Raw genomic sequence first — 14045 nt, 5'->3', positions numbered from 1 at the left:
TCTTTTTTCGCAGGGTCTTTGCCTGGTTTCGGTATTAGGGTGATGTTGGCTTCATAGAATGAGTTTGGGAATATTCCCTCCTCTTCTATTTTTTGGAAAACTTTAAGGAGAATGGGTATTATGTCTTCTCTGTGTGTCTGATAAAATTCGGAGGTAAATCCGTCCGGCCCGGGTGTTTTGTTCTTGGGTAGTTTTTTTATTACAGTTTCAATTTCTTTGCTTGTAATTGGTTTGTTTAACTTTTGTGTTTCTTCCTTGGTCAGCCTTGGAAGGTTGTATTTTTCTAGAAAGTTGCCCATTTCTTCTAGGTTTTCCAGCTTGTTGGCATATAGGTTTTCATAGTAGTCTTTAATAATTCTTTGTATTTCTGTGGAGTCTGTCGTGATTTTTCCATTCTCATTTCTGATTCTGTTGATGTGTGTTGATTCCCTTTTTCTCTTAATAAGTATGGCTAGAGGCTTATCTATTTTTTTTATTTTCTCAAAGAACTAGCTCTTGGTTTCATTGATTTTTGCTATTGTTTTATTCTTCTCAATTTTGTTTATTTCTTCTCTGATCTTTATTATGTCCCTCCTTCTGCTGACTTTAGGCCTCATTTGTTCTTCTTTTTCCAATTTTGATAATTGTGATGTTAGACTATTCACTTAGGATTGTTCTTGCTTCTTCAAGTGTGCCTGGATCGCTATATACTTTCCTCTTAAGACTGCTTTCGCTGCATCCCACAGAAGTTGGGGCTTTGTGCTATTGTTGTCATTTGTTTCTATATTTTCCTTGATCTCATTTTAATTTGTTCCTTGATCCATTGATTATTTAGGAGCGTGTTGATAAGCCTCCATGTGTTTGTGAGCCTTTTTATTTTCTTTGTAGAATTTATTTCTAGTTTTATACCTTTGTGGTCTGAAAAATTGGTTGGTAGAATTTCAATATTTTGGATTTTGCTGAGGCTCTTTTTGTGGGCTAGTATGTGGTCTATTCTGGAGAATGTTCCATGTGCACTTGAGAAGAATGTATATCCTGTTGCTTTTGGATGTAGAGTTCTATAGATGTCTATTAGGTCCATCTGCTCTACTGTGTTTTTCAGTGCTTCTGTTTCCTTACTTATTTTCTGCCCTGTGGATCTATCCTTTGGGGTGAGTGGTGTGTTGAAGTCTCCTAGAATGAATGCATTGCAGTCTATTTCTCCCTTTAGTTCTGTTAGTATTTGTTTCACATATGCTGGTGCTCCTGTGTTGGGTGCATATATATTTAGAATGGTTATATCCTCTTGTTGGACTGAGCCCTTTATCATTATGTAGTGTCCTTCTTTATCTCTTGTTACTTCCTTTGTTTTGAAGTCTATTTTGTCTGATATTAGTACTGCAAACCCTGCTTTCTTCTTGCTGTTGTTTGCCTGAAATATGTTTTTCCATCCCTTGACTTTTAGTCTGTACATGTCTTTGGATTTGAGGTGAGTTTCTTGTAAGCAACATATAGATGGCTCTTGCTTTTTTATCCATCCTATTACTCTGCATCTTTTGATTGGTGCATTCAGCCCATTAACATTTAGGGTGACTATTGAAAGATATGTACTTATTGCCATTGCAGGCTTTAAATTCGTGGTTACCAAAGGTTCAAGGTTAGCCTCTTTAGTATCTTACTGCCTAACTTAGCTCACTTATTGAGCTGTTATAAACACTGTCTGGAGATTCTTTTTTTCTCTCCCTTCTTATTCCTCCTCCTCCATTCTTCATATGTTGGGTGTTTTGTTCTGTGCTCTTTCTAGGAGTGCTCCCATCTAGAGCAGTTCCTGTAAGATGTCCTGTAGAGGTGGTTTGTGGGAAGCAAATTCCTTCAGCTTTTTCTTGTCTGGGAATTGTTTAATCCCGCCATTATATTTAAATGATAGTCGTGCTGGATACAGTATCCTTGGTTCAAGGCTCTTCTGTTTCATTGCATTAAATATGTCATGCCATTCTCTTCTGGCCTGTAGGGTTTCTGTAAAGAAGTCTGATGTTAGCCTGATGGGTTTTCCTTTATAGGTGACCTTTTTCTCTCTAGCTGCCTTTAAAACTCTTTCCTTGTCCTTGATCTTTGCCATTTTAATTATTATGTGTCTTGGTGTTGTCCTCCTTGGATCCTTCCTGTTTGGGGTTCTGTGTGTTTCCATGGTCTGTTCGATTATTTCCTCCCCTAGTTTGGGGAAGTTTTCAGCAATTATTTCTTCCAAGATACTTTCCATCCCTTTTCCTCTCTCTTCTTCTTCTGGAACCCCTATAATACGGATATTGTTCCTTTTGGATTGGTCACACAGTTCTCTTAATATTGTTTCATTCCTGGAGATCCTTTTATCTCTCTCTATGTCAGCTTCTATGCGTTCCTGTTCTCTGGTTTCAATTCCATCAATGGCCTCTTGCATCTTATCCATTCTGCTTATAAATCCTTCCAGAGTTTGTTTCATTTCTGTAATCTCCTTTCTGGCATCTGTGATCTCCCTTCGGACTTCATCCCATTTCTCTTGCGTATTTCTCTGCATCTCTGTCAGCATGTTTATGATTTTTATTTTGAATTCTTTGTCAGGAAGACTGGTTAGGTCTGTCTCCTTCTCTGGTGTCTCTGTGATCTTGGTTTGCCTGTAATTTTGTCTTTTCATGGTGATAGGAATAGTTTGCAGAGCTGGGACGAGTGACGGCTGGAAGAACTTCCCTTCTTGTTGGTTTGTGGCCCTCCTCTCCTGGGAGAACAGCGACCTCTAGTGGCTTGTGCTGCTCAGCTGCGCGCAGACAGGTTTTCTGCTTCCTGCCCGGCTGCTATGAAGTTAATCTCCGCTGTTGCTGTGGGCGTGGCCTGGCTCGGGCAGCAGCTCCAAAGTGGTGGTGTCGTGTTGGAGGGGGAGCAGCCAGGAGGCTATTTATCTCCGTAAGGGGCCTCCGTGCTCCCTGCAGCCCAGGGTATTAGAGTGCCCAGAGATCCCAGGATTCCCTACCTCTGGATTAAGTGTCCTGCCCTTCCCCTTTAAGACTTCCAAAAAGCACCCGCCAAAACAAAACAACGACCACAAAAAAAAAAAAAGAAAAAAATGGCCGCTCGTTTTTCTTTATTCCCCAGTGCCAGCCTTAGGCACCCGCTCACCGTTCTTGCTGCCCTGTTTCCCTAGTATTGGGTTCCCTATCCCTTAAGACTTCCAAAAAAGCACTCGCCAAAACAAAACAACAACAACAACAACAAAAAATGGCAGGTCGCTTTTCTTTTGTTCTCCGGCACCAGCCTCCGATACCCACTCACCAGTCTTGATGCCCTGTTTCCCTAGTATCCAGGGCCCCGCGCATGCACTGTGTCTGCGCTCTGGTCCAGATGGCTGGGGCTGGTTGTTCAGCAGTCCTGGGCTCCCTCTCCCTCCTGCTCTGCCTCCTCTTCTCCCGCTGGGAGCTGGGGAGAGGGGCGCTCAGGTCCCGCCAGGCTGGAGCTTGTATCTTACCCCCTTTGTGAGGTGCTGGGTTCTCACAGGTGTGGATGTGGTCTGGATGTTGCCCTGTGTTCTCTGGTCTTTATTCTAGGAAGAGTTGTCTTTGTTATATTTTCATAGATATATGTGGTTTTGGGAGGAGATTTCTGCTGCTCTACTCATGCCACCATCTTGGCTCTGCCTCTTCATGGTACTCTCATGATTAGGTGGTTGGAAAGCTAAAGCAGGCAGAATACATGGAGAGACTGCGATTCCAGCCTCTTGTGGAAAGCAGGCACCCATATCCAGCTGCTCTGGGATAAAAGAAAGGTGGGAAGTCTGAGAGACTTCCTAACAGCAAGAGGGCTGTTAAAGGGGCAAGGATTGCACAGATCTTATTACTCAGGAGAAAGGACAGGTAGACAAAATTGTCTGGGTGCACTCTGCTAGCAGGTTGGGAACTTTCTCGATCTCCAGGCTCCCTGGATGGCTTCACAGCTTGATGAACCCACTCTGTGATACACAGCCTACTTCGCCTTTCTCCCAGCCGGCCCCACCTGGCTTACAAATCAGCAAACCCTACCCTGGCATTAGGCCAGCCAGAGGGAAGCCCCATCTACAGCAACTACAAATGCAAAGCATAGAGGCATATACCTGTATGCTCAGCCCACTGGTTCTGGCAGTGGAGGCACGCATAGCAGCTGGGAAGCAGGAAACAGCTCTTTCCTCCACCCAGGCACCAATACGCCACTCCCCTGCAACCACTGATACTGCTTCAGGGGTTCAGGATCTCCAGAGAGTAGAGCTTCTGGGCAGTAGAGGGCACCACATACAAATATGAAACACCAAAGGAACCTGGTTCAAAACAAAATTATAAATACAACACCTGAGAGAGATTCAAATGAAATTGGCTTCATGAATCTTCCTGAAAGGGATTCCAAAATAAAAATCATTAACATGCTCAAGGAGGTACAGAAAAATATTCAAGAACCCTGAGATGCAATCATTAAAGAGCACAATGGAGGGTATTAAAAACAGATTAGATATGGTGGAGGAGTACATAAATGAAATAGAAATTAGGGAAGAAGAATACAAAGAAGCTGAGACACAGAGAAAGAAAAAGGATCTCTAAGAATGAAAGAATATTGAGAGAACTGTGTGACCAATCCAAACAGAACAGTATTCTCATAATAGGGGTACCAGAAGAAGAAGACAAGAGAAAGGGATATTAAGTGTCTTTGAGGAGGTAATTGCTGAAAACTTCCCCAATCTGGGGAAGGAGATAGTGTTTCAGGCCATAGAGGTGCAAAGAACTCCCAACACAAGGGACACAAGGAAGACAACACCAAGACATAAAGTAATTAAAATAGCAAAGATCAAGGATAAGGACAGACTATTAAAAGCAACCAGAGAGAGAAATAAGATCACATACAAAGGAAAGCCCATCAGGCTATCATTAGACTCAGTAGAAACATTACAGGCAAGAAGGGAGTGGCATGGTGTATTTAATGCAATGAAGCAAAAGGACCTCAAACCAAGAATACTTTACCCAGCAAGATGATCATTTAAATTTGAAGGAGGGATTAAACAATTTCCAGATAAGTAATAGCTGAGATAACTTACCTCCCACAAACCATATCTACAGTGTATTTTGAAAGGGACTGCTATGGATGGAAGTGTTCCTAAGGTTAAATAGCTGTCACCAGAAATAATAAAACTAGAGTAAAGAAAGTAGAACAGTTAATTACTAAGCAAATGCAAAATTAATTCAGCTATCCTGAAAGTCGATCAAGGGATAGACAAAGAGTACAGAATATGATGCCTAATATATAAAGAATGGGGGAGGAAGAAAAAGGAGGAGATAAAAAGAACCTTCATACTGTGTTTGTACTAACATATTAAGTGAGTTAAGCTAGACTCTTAGATAGTAAGGAAGTTAACTTTGAACCTTTGGTAACCACAAATCTAAAGCCTGCAATGGCAATAAGTACATACCTATTGATAACCACCCTAAATGTAAACGGACTGAATGAACCAATCAAAATACATAGAGTCACTGAATGGATAAAAAAACAACACCCATCTGCCGGAGTCCAGCTCCAGTGGGGGAGTGTGAAGCCCAAAAGTATGAGACAGAGTCGGCGCGTGGAGAGACAGAACACGGAGTCAGATGGAGGTGGTCTCTCAACAAAGTGTCGATGACAGCTTTATTTATACCATTTTGCACAAGGATATGATTATTTTTTATTTTTCTGATGATTAATTAGAATACACAGTTGGTTAATAAGTATAGGCAAGCATTTTTCTTTCTTTTACTTTCTAATCTATTCATGTTTGGTCAAGCGTTAGACAGGTGATTGTTTTTCTGTTCTTTGACTGAAACTTTTCTTATTAACATGTACTCTATTGTGTTTTACGTTTCTATGCAACGCAGTTTCTAAGAAGTGCATGTGACCGTAGGAGCATGCAGTATGTAGCAGTGACTATGGAGTCTATCAGCTCAGGGTGAAATACAGGTCACCTAGTGCCACAGTTAGCTAGGATTCTTTCCCACAAAAATATTCTTAGAAGCTTTAATAAATTTATAAGCAATCTAAAATCATAAACTCATATCTTCACTTTATACCCTTTTATAGGGCACAGTAGGCAGCAAACTAAATTTCTTCTTCTTATCTACATTTCTCTTTCTTCTATGTAGATACTAAAATCTCCCTTACATATGCTACACAGGTTTCTATGACTCTACTTCTGCAGGGACTAAACAAGTTCTTACATGGTGAACAATGCAAGATCATTCATATTATAGAAACTGTTTCTGTTTTAACTACAAATCTTAAACTATAAACAATCACGACAAATATAATGTATGATTATTCATTTGATTTTTATACTTTATATGTGAATCTAATAAAATGTTGATGTAGTAGGTAAATGCAAGATATAGATAGAAAGCATGATTTAGAACTGTAAGAAGGCAGGTGTAGATGATCAGGTGTGTGCCTACAGACCAGGTCTTAATCCAAGCTGAACAAGGGCAACAAAACATCCACAGGTATAGAAGATTTCTCTCAAAACTGGGGGGATGAGGTTCTAAGCCTCACCTCTGTTGGCCCCCTTTCTCTCACCTGATGGCCCCCCTGTGACTGTGCCTGTCTTAGGTTGTTCCTCCCTTGAGGTATCTTACCCATCTCTGGCTATCCAGCCATCTTCCGGGGCCATACAGGAAGATGTAAAGCTGGTAAGTGAGAGAGAAGTAATGTTCTTTGAAAATGTTAGTTTTTTACTTCTTTGCAGATTATACTCCATGGCTTCTATGCCCAGCACTTGTTTTTGAGGTATCTTTACTTCCTGGAATATGGTACTTGGTAATTTCACATATGAGGCACAAATTCTAGTAAATGTGAGGCACAAATTCTAGTAAAGGACTGTGATTAGGAAAGAAGAAAAACAAACTATAGAAGTAGTAGAGGAAAGAAAACATGAGATGATCAATTAAGTGTCAACAGGGTTATTCTATTCAATATTTTCTCATGACTCTATTTCTATAAAACTTTCCATCACTAGTTTCACTAGCATTGTAAACAAGGGGGGTATTCTCAGTGGAAATGGGGTGGTCAATGTTTGACTAACTAACAGCAGGTTTCGGTACTTTATGCTAAGATCACCATTTGGCCCCTGCGTGTTCTATTCTTCAGGAGCACTGTCCTGAAAAGTTTTTGGGAAGCGTATGTTCTCATCTTTTCCGTGCTGCTTAGCAAAGGTTAGCTTAAACTTTGGCAGCAATGCAAGTAAAAACAAAGCCAATAGTATAATGGAGAATAACAAAATCAAGGTGGGTAATAGAGGGAGCCAGCTGCAAGGGCCCCTGCTTTGCGGGGGTCTTCCTCCAGCCTGAGCTTTGCTACACAGCTTGAGTAGCATGGCCCCAGCACCCATCTATATGCTACCTACAAGGGACTCACTTTAAACCCAAAGACATAAACAGACTAAAAGGGAAGGGAAGGAAAAAGATATTTCATGCAACTAATAGAGAGAAAAAAGCAGGAGTTGCAGTACTAGTACCAGACAAAATAGACTTCAAAACAAAGAAACTCACAAGAAACAAAGAAGGACATTACATAATGATTAAGGGGTCAATCCAGCAAGAAGATACAACCATTATAAATATCTATGTGACAAACACAGGAGCACCTACATATGAGAAACAAATACTAACAGAATTAAAAGGGGAAATAGAATGCAATGCATTCATTTTAGGAGACTTCGACACTCCACTCACCCCAAAGGACAGATCAACCAGACAGAAAATAAGTAAGGACACAGACGCACTGAACAACACATTAGAATAGATGGACCTAACAGACATCTACAGAACTCTACACCTAAAAGGAGCAGAATACACTTTGTTCTCAAGTACACATGGAGTATTTTCAGGAACAGATCATATACTAGTCCACAAAAAGAGCCTTGGTAAATTCAAAAAGATTGAAATTATACCAACCAGTTTCTCAGACCACAAAGTATGAAACTAGAAATAAATTATGCAAAGGAATGAAAAATCTCACAAACACATAGAGGTTTCACAACATGCTCCTAAATAACCAATGAATCAATGACCAAATAAAAACAGAGATCAAGCAATATATGGAGACAAATGACAACAATAATTCAACACCGTAAAATCTATGTGATGCAGAGAAGGCTGTGCTAAGAGGAAAGTATATTGCAATACAGGCCTACCTCAGGAAAGAAGAAAAATCCCATCTAAGGAGTCTATACTCACAATTAAAGAAACTAGAAAAAGAACAAATGAAGCCTAAAGTAAATAAATTTGAGAAGAATAAAGCAATAGAAAGAATCATTTAAAGCAAGAGCTGGTTCTTCAAGAAAATAAACAAAATAAATAAACCCCTAGCCCAACTTATCAAAAAGAACAGAGAATCTACACACAAAAACAGAATCAGAAATGAGAAAGGAAAAATCACTACAGACACCACAGAAATACAAAGAATTATTACAGAATACAATGAAAAATTATATGCCAACAAACTGGATAACCTTGAAGAAATGGACAACATTCCAGAAAAATACAACCTTCCAAGGCTGACCAGAAAGAAACAGAAAATCTGAATAGACCAATTACCAGCAACGAAATTAAATTGATAATCAAAAACTACCTAAGAACAAAACCCCTGGACCAGATGGTTTCACCATTGAATTATATCAAACATTTAGTGAAGACCTGATACACATCCTACTTACATTTTCCAAAGAGTAGAAGAGGAAATACTTCCAAACTCATTCTATGAGGCCAGCATCACTCTAATACCAAAACCAGGCAAAGACAGCACAAAAAAAGAAAATTACAGACCAATATCCCTGATGAACATAGATGCAAAAATACTCAACAAAATATTAGCAAACCGAATTCAAAAATACATCAAAAAGATCATCCATCATGATCAAGTACAATTTATTCCAGGGATGCAAGGATGGTACAACTTTCAAAAATCCATCAACATCATCCACCACATCAACAAAAAGAAGGACAAAAACCACATGATCATCTCCATGGATGCTGAAAAAGCATTTGACAAATTCAACATCCATTCATGATAAAAACTCTCAACAAAATGGATATAGAACAAAGCCACAGTAATCAAGACAATTTGGTACTGGCATAAGAACAGAACTATAGACCAATGGAAAAGACTAGAGGGCCCTGATATAAACTGAATTATATATGGTCAATTAATCTACAATAAAGGAGCCATGGACATACAATGAGGAAATGACAGCCTCTTAACTGGTGTTGGCAAAACTGGACAGCTACATGCAAGAGAATGAGACTGGATTATTGTTTAACCCCATACACAAAAGTAAACTGGAAATGTTTGTCTGAATGTAAGTCATGAAACCATAAAACCCTTAGATGATAACATAGGCAAAAATCTCCTGAATATAAACATGAGCAACTTCTTCCTGAATGCATCTCCTCAAGCAAGGGAAACAAAAGCAAAAATGAACACATGGGACTACATCAAACAAAAATTTTCTGTATGGCCAAGGACACCATCAACAGAACAAAAAGACATCCTACAGTATGGGAGAATATATTTGCAAATGACATATCCGACAAGCGGTTAACATCCAAAATATATAAAGAATTCACACACCTCAACACCCAAAAAGAAAATAACCCAATTAAAAAATGGCCAGAGGCTATGAAGAGACGATTCTCCAAAGAAGAAATTCAGATGGCCAACAGACACATGAAAAGATCCTGCACATCACTAATCCTCAGGGAAATGCATTTTAAAACCACAGTGAGATATCCTCACACCAGTAAGGATGGCCAGCATCAAAAAGACTAAGAACAAATGCTGGTGAGGATGCGGGGAAAGGGAACTCTCCTACACTGCTGGTGGGAGTGTAAGCTAGTTCAACCTTTGTGGAAAGCAATATGGAGGTTCCTCAGAAAACTAAACATAGTAATACCATTTGACCTGGGTTTCCCACTCCTTGGAATTTATCCAAAGAATACAACTGCTCAGACTCAAAAAGACATATGCACCCCTATGTTTATCGCAGCACTATTTACAATAGCCAAGATATGGAAGCAACCTAAGTGTCCATCAGTAGATGAATGGATAAAGAAGAAGTGGTACATATACACAATGGAATACTATTCAGCCATAAGAAAGAAACAAATCCTACCATTTGCAACAACATGGATGGAGCTGGAGGATATTATGCTCAGTGAAATAAGCCAGGCGGAGAAAGACAAGTGCCAAATGTTTTCCCTCATTTGTCGAGTATAACAACAAAGGAAAACTGAGGGAACAAAACAGCAGCAGACTTACAGACTCCAAGAAGGGATTAGTGATTACTAAAGGGGAGGGGTGTGGGAGGGCAGGTCGGTAGGGAAGGAGGGAGATGGAGATTGATGGGGTATTATGTTTAGTACACATGGTGTGGGGGGTCACAGGGAAAACAGTGTATCACAGAGAAGGCAAAGTGAATCTGTGGCATCTTACTACACTGATGGATGAGGTATGGTGGGGACTTGATAATAAGGGTAAATGTAGTAACCACATTGTTTTTTCATGTGAAACCTTCATAAGAGTGTATATCAATAATACCTTAATAAAAAAATTTTTTAATTGTCTTTAGGTCTTTGCACATCTACACCGAGAAATCTGTGGCTCAACTTGATATTCCAAAAAGAACCTGTGAAGTCATACAATAAAGTATTTTTTTGGATCACCTTCAACAAAATACTCCGAGTGATAATTTAAAATTATTCTTGGATCATACAACCATACTTAATAAATCAGAACCCCTGGGAGGTGGGTCTAGAAATTCAAATTGTCAAATTAACAAGAAACTCCGGGTTATTCTTAGGCACACTAAAGCTTGAGAACTACCTACAAAAAGTCATTATTGAGAAATCCTCAACATAAATTTGAATATCTTTTCTATATAGGTACCTAGGCATGAAAAATAAATTTTAAAAACATTATTCACTATTGATTGTGACTGTTCCCCAAGTGAAGGCAGCAGGGAGAAAGCAGAAAGGATCTCAGACATGCAAGAGGAAGATAAATGCAGCTGCAGGAATATTACTTATAATATTTTATCCCATTACACTGAAATTCCCAGATACTCTTGTTTATTGCCAGTTCATGGAATTGGATTACTCATACCCTTGATTTTTATGGCACACTTCCATCACTGGTCCATGTGCCTCTTGCTTATTTATTTGTTTGTTTGCTTGCTTATTTAGAATATAATAAATACCTATGATCCCTGTTCCTGACATAAAAATTAAAACATCGACAATAATTACATCCTCCTGTGTGATCATTTGTCTACTGTCCCTCTGTCCTAGACCTCCTTTTTGTTCAATCTCCTTATACAATCTTATACAATCTACAAGTGCAAATTCTGAGGCTGACAGGGAATGTCCTGGGATATTTTAAGGTTCTTTCTTCCCACTGAAAATAAAAATTCTGAACAAAAAAATTAAAAACATTTGTTACTCAATTTTCATAAAACATAGAGGCTTTGGGAGAGGGGGCCTGAAATATAGTGTAAAGTCAGACTATCAAGAACTTGGACTGCTGAACTAATTCATATGGACACTCATTTTAATAGATGGTGTAGATCCACTGTGTAATTTTTTCTTCAGGAAGATTCACTAGTCAGTTTTTTGTAGGCTTAGAAATGGTGAGAAACAATAAGCAGGAACAATAAAAGCTAATATGCTGTTTACTGAATAAATGTGCAATTAAGTGTCCACCATGTGCCATATGACATGGCTAGTCTCCACGGATACAAAGGTGGTTTCTGCCCTTAAAGAATTCAGTTAGTTAGAGAGACAAACAAATAAATACAACCAAGTACCATAGGTGAAATGAGAGAAATCTATACAAGTGAGAAGTGAGACTCAAATAAGAGTCAATTCCATTAGGAAAACGAGGCACATCAGGGAAGGGTTTCACAGAGAATGTCATGTTAGAGCTGAGTCTTGAAAGATGACTTTGAAAGAACTCTGAATAAAACAAAAATTTAAGACTCCAAAATAGAATTGGAAAACATCTAGTGTCAGTGCTTTAAATCCAAATTCTACCTAATGCTCTCTGAGTTTCTCGAACTTCACTATCATACATGTAAGCCTATTGAAAGCATGTGTTACCTCATTCTTAACATTGTACAGTAAGTGAAACACTGGTCAGCAACCAGAGTAATTTCAAAATCACTCAATCCTTTTGGATTGCATTTGAAAAGGAAATATAATCATAGATGTATGGTTTTTAAAACTTTAATTTCTTCTCCAAGTTATTTTCTTCATACCTTGGAACACTTCTCATACCACTGTCCTTAAAATACTATAAAAATCTCTCTTTCTACTCCACACCTCATCTGAACACTGGTTGTTCTACCCGTTCCACCTATCTTTGTCATTTTGCATCAAAACCCCCAAATATCCTGGCCTGGTAATAGCAGAATACTCCTCAGGAGGCAAGAAAAAGCAAAGGAACTATAAGCAGAGCCAAAACCCTTCTTTGCAGAATAGGGGCTGGGAAAAGCTGAGAATACCTTTAGGTTATTTTTGTCTTCAAACATAATAGTACCCAAATACTTACTCTTCTAAAATTGTGATTTATCAAAACTGTATAACTTGTGTCATCTAGTCAACCTATTCCCTGACAACTAGGAAATCTGAAGAAAAAAAAAAAAGAGAGAGAGAGAGAGAAAAGGGTGGAAAGGTAGATAAGAAGCAGATTATGGGAGGCCTGAAATCCAAACTCAGAAGCTTGAATTTTATATTTCTATTAATGGAGTCAGTCACCAAAGTGTTTTGACAAGGGAACATCTTTAAAAGATAATACACTAAATGATTGGAAGAAAGAGAGTTGTTAGGTCAGTAACAGTCCATTATTGTCTTCCCCAGAGTTAGGTAGAACTCCATACTTAAGGGTAGGATTATTGTTTCTTTTCTCAAGAACCTGAGTTTATCACTCATTACAAGGAAGGGCTGGACTGTATAGCATCCATGTTTTCCTAGATTCCAAAGCTTTTTTCTAATCAACAACCATTTTGCTTCCCCTTTGCACCTGGGATATCCCTTTCTCTGTACAAATCAACCAACCAGATTCCTTTTCATCAAAAGCAACCTCAAAAAACATTTTCTCTACATTCTAAGTGAATAACTGGCATGTACAGGTGCTGAATTTTTTATTTTTCTCTTAACATTTCCATTAATTTCAAAATATCAAATCGTCCTTTCCATGAAATCTCCTCCATGTAAATTATCCTAACTTTGTTGTTGCCATGTTTCAGAAATATTACTTTAATAGTTGGTAGTGAAAAAACATTTCCCCACTTTTTTAAGTCATTCCAAACTCAACACCTGTGAAACTTAGCCCAAATATATGAAATTGCCATTTGTCAAAACACAAGACAAAATTACTAAGGTTTTTAAAGTAAAGTGAAACTGATAGTCTTCAGTGTATTAGAATTTAATCACTGACACCACTCTCTCCCTTCTGAATGAGCTGGAGATGCCCACTTTACTTCTGCACATGCTCTAGAGATGGACTTCAGTTCTGCATGTGTTCTAGATATGCATATTATTTCTGTATGTGTTCTGTATGCACAACTTGCTACAACCTTCTGTTGCAGACAGCATATAGTTAGATAATTTTTCAAATCTATTCTGACAGTCTATCTTTTAATTGGTAAGTTTAATCCATTTACATTGCAGTAGTTATTAATAAGAAATGACTATTTCTGCCATTTTGCTGCTCTCTATAAGTGTTACATCTTTTTTGCTCCTCAATTCCTCTAATAATGCCTTCTTTTGTATTTGATTCATTTGTTTTTCTAGTGTACCATTTGGATCCTCTATTCATTTCTCTTTCTATACATTTTTAAGATATTTTTAATGGCTATCATGAGGATTATAATTAACATACTAAAATCTAGTTTATACTGATACTAACTAAACTTCAATAGCACACAAAAACTGTTCCCATACTTCTCCATCTCCTCCTATGTTCTTTTTGTCACAAATTACATATTTATATACATCCATTAACATACATTTGTAATTAATATT

Source organism: Manis pentadactyla, chromosome 4 (assembly GCF_030020395.1).
Source record: "Manis pentadactyla isolate mManPen7 chromosome 4, mManPen7.hap1, whole genome shotgun sequence".
NCBI classification, from domain to species: Eukaryota; Metazoa; Chordata; class Mammalia; order Pholidota; family Manidae; genus Manis; species Manis pentadactyla.
The sequence above is the reverse complement of the archived record's forward strand: the minus strand, read 5'-3'. Positions refer to the sequence as shown.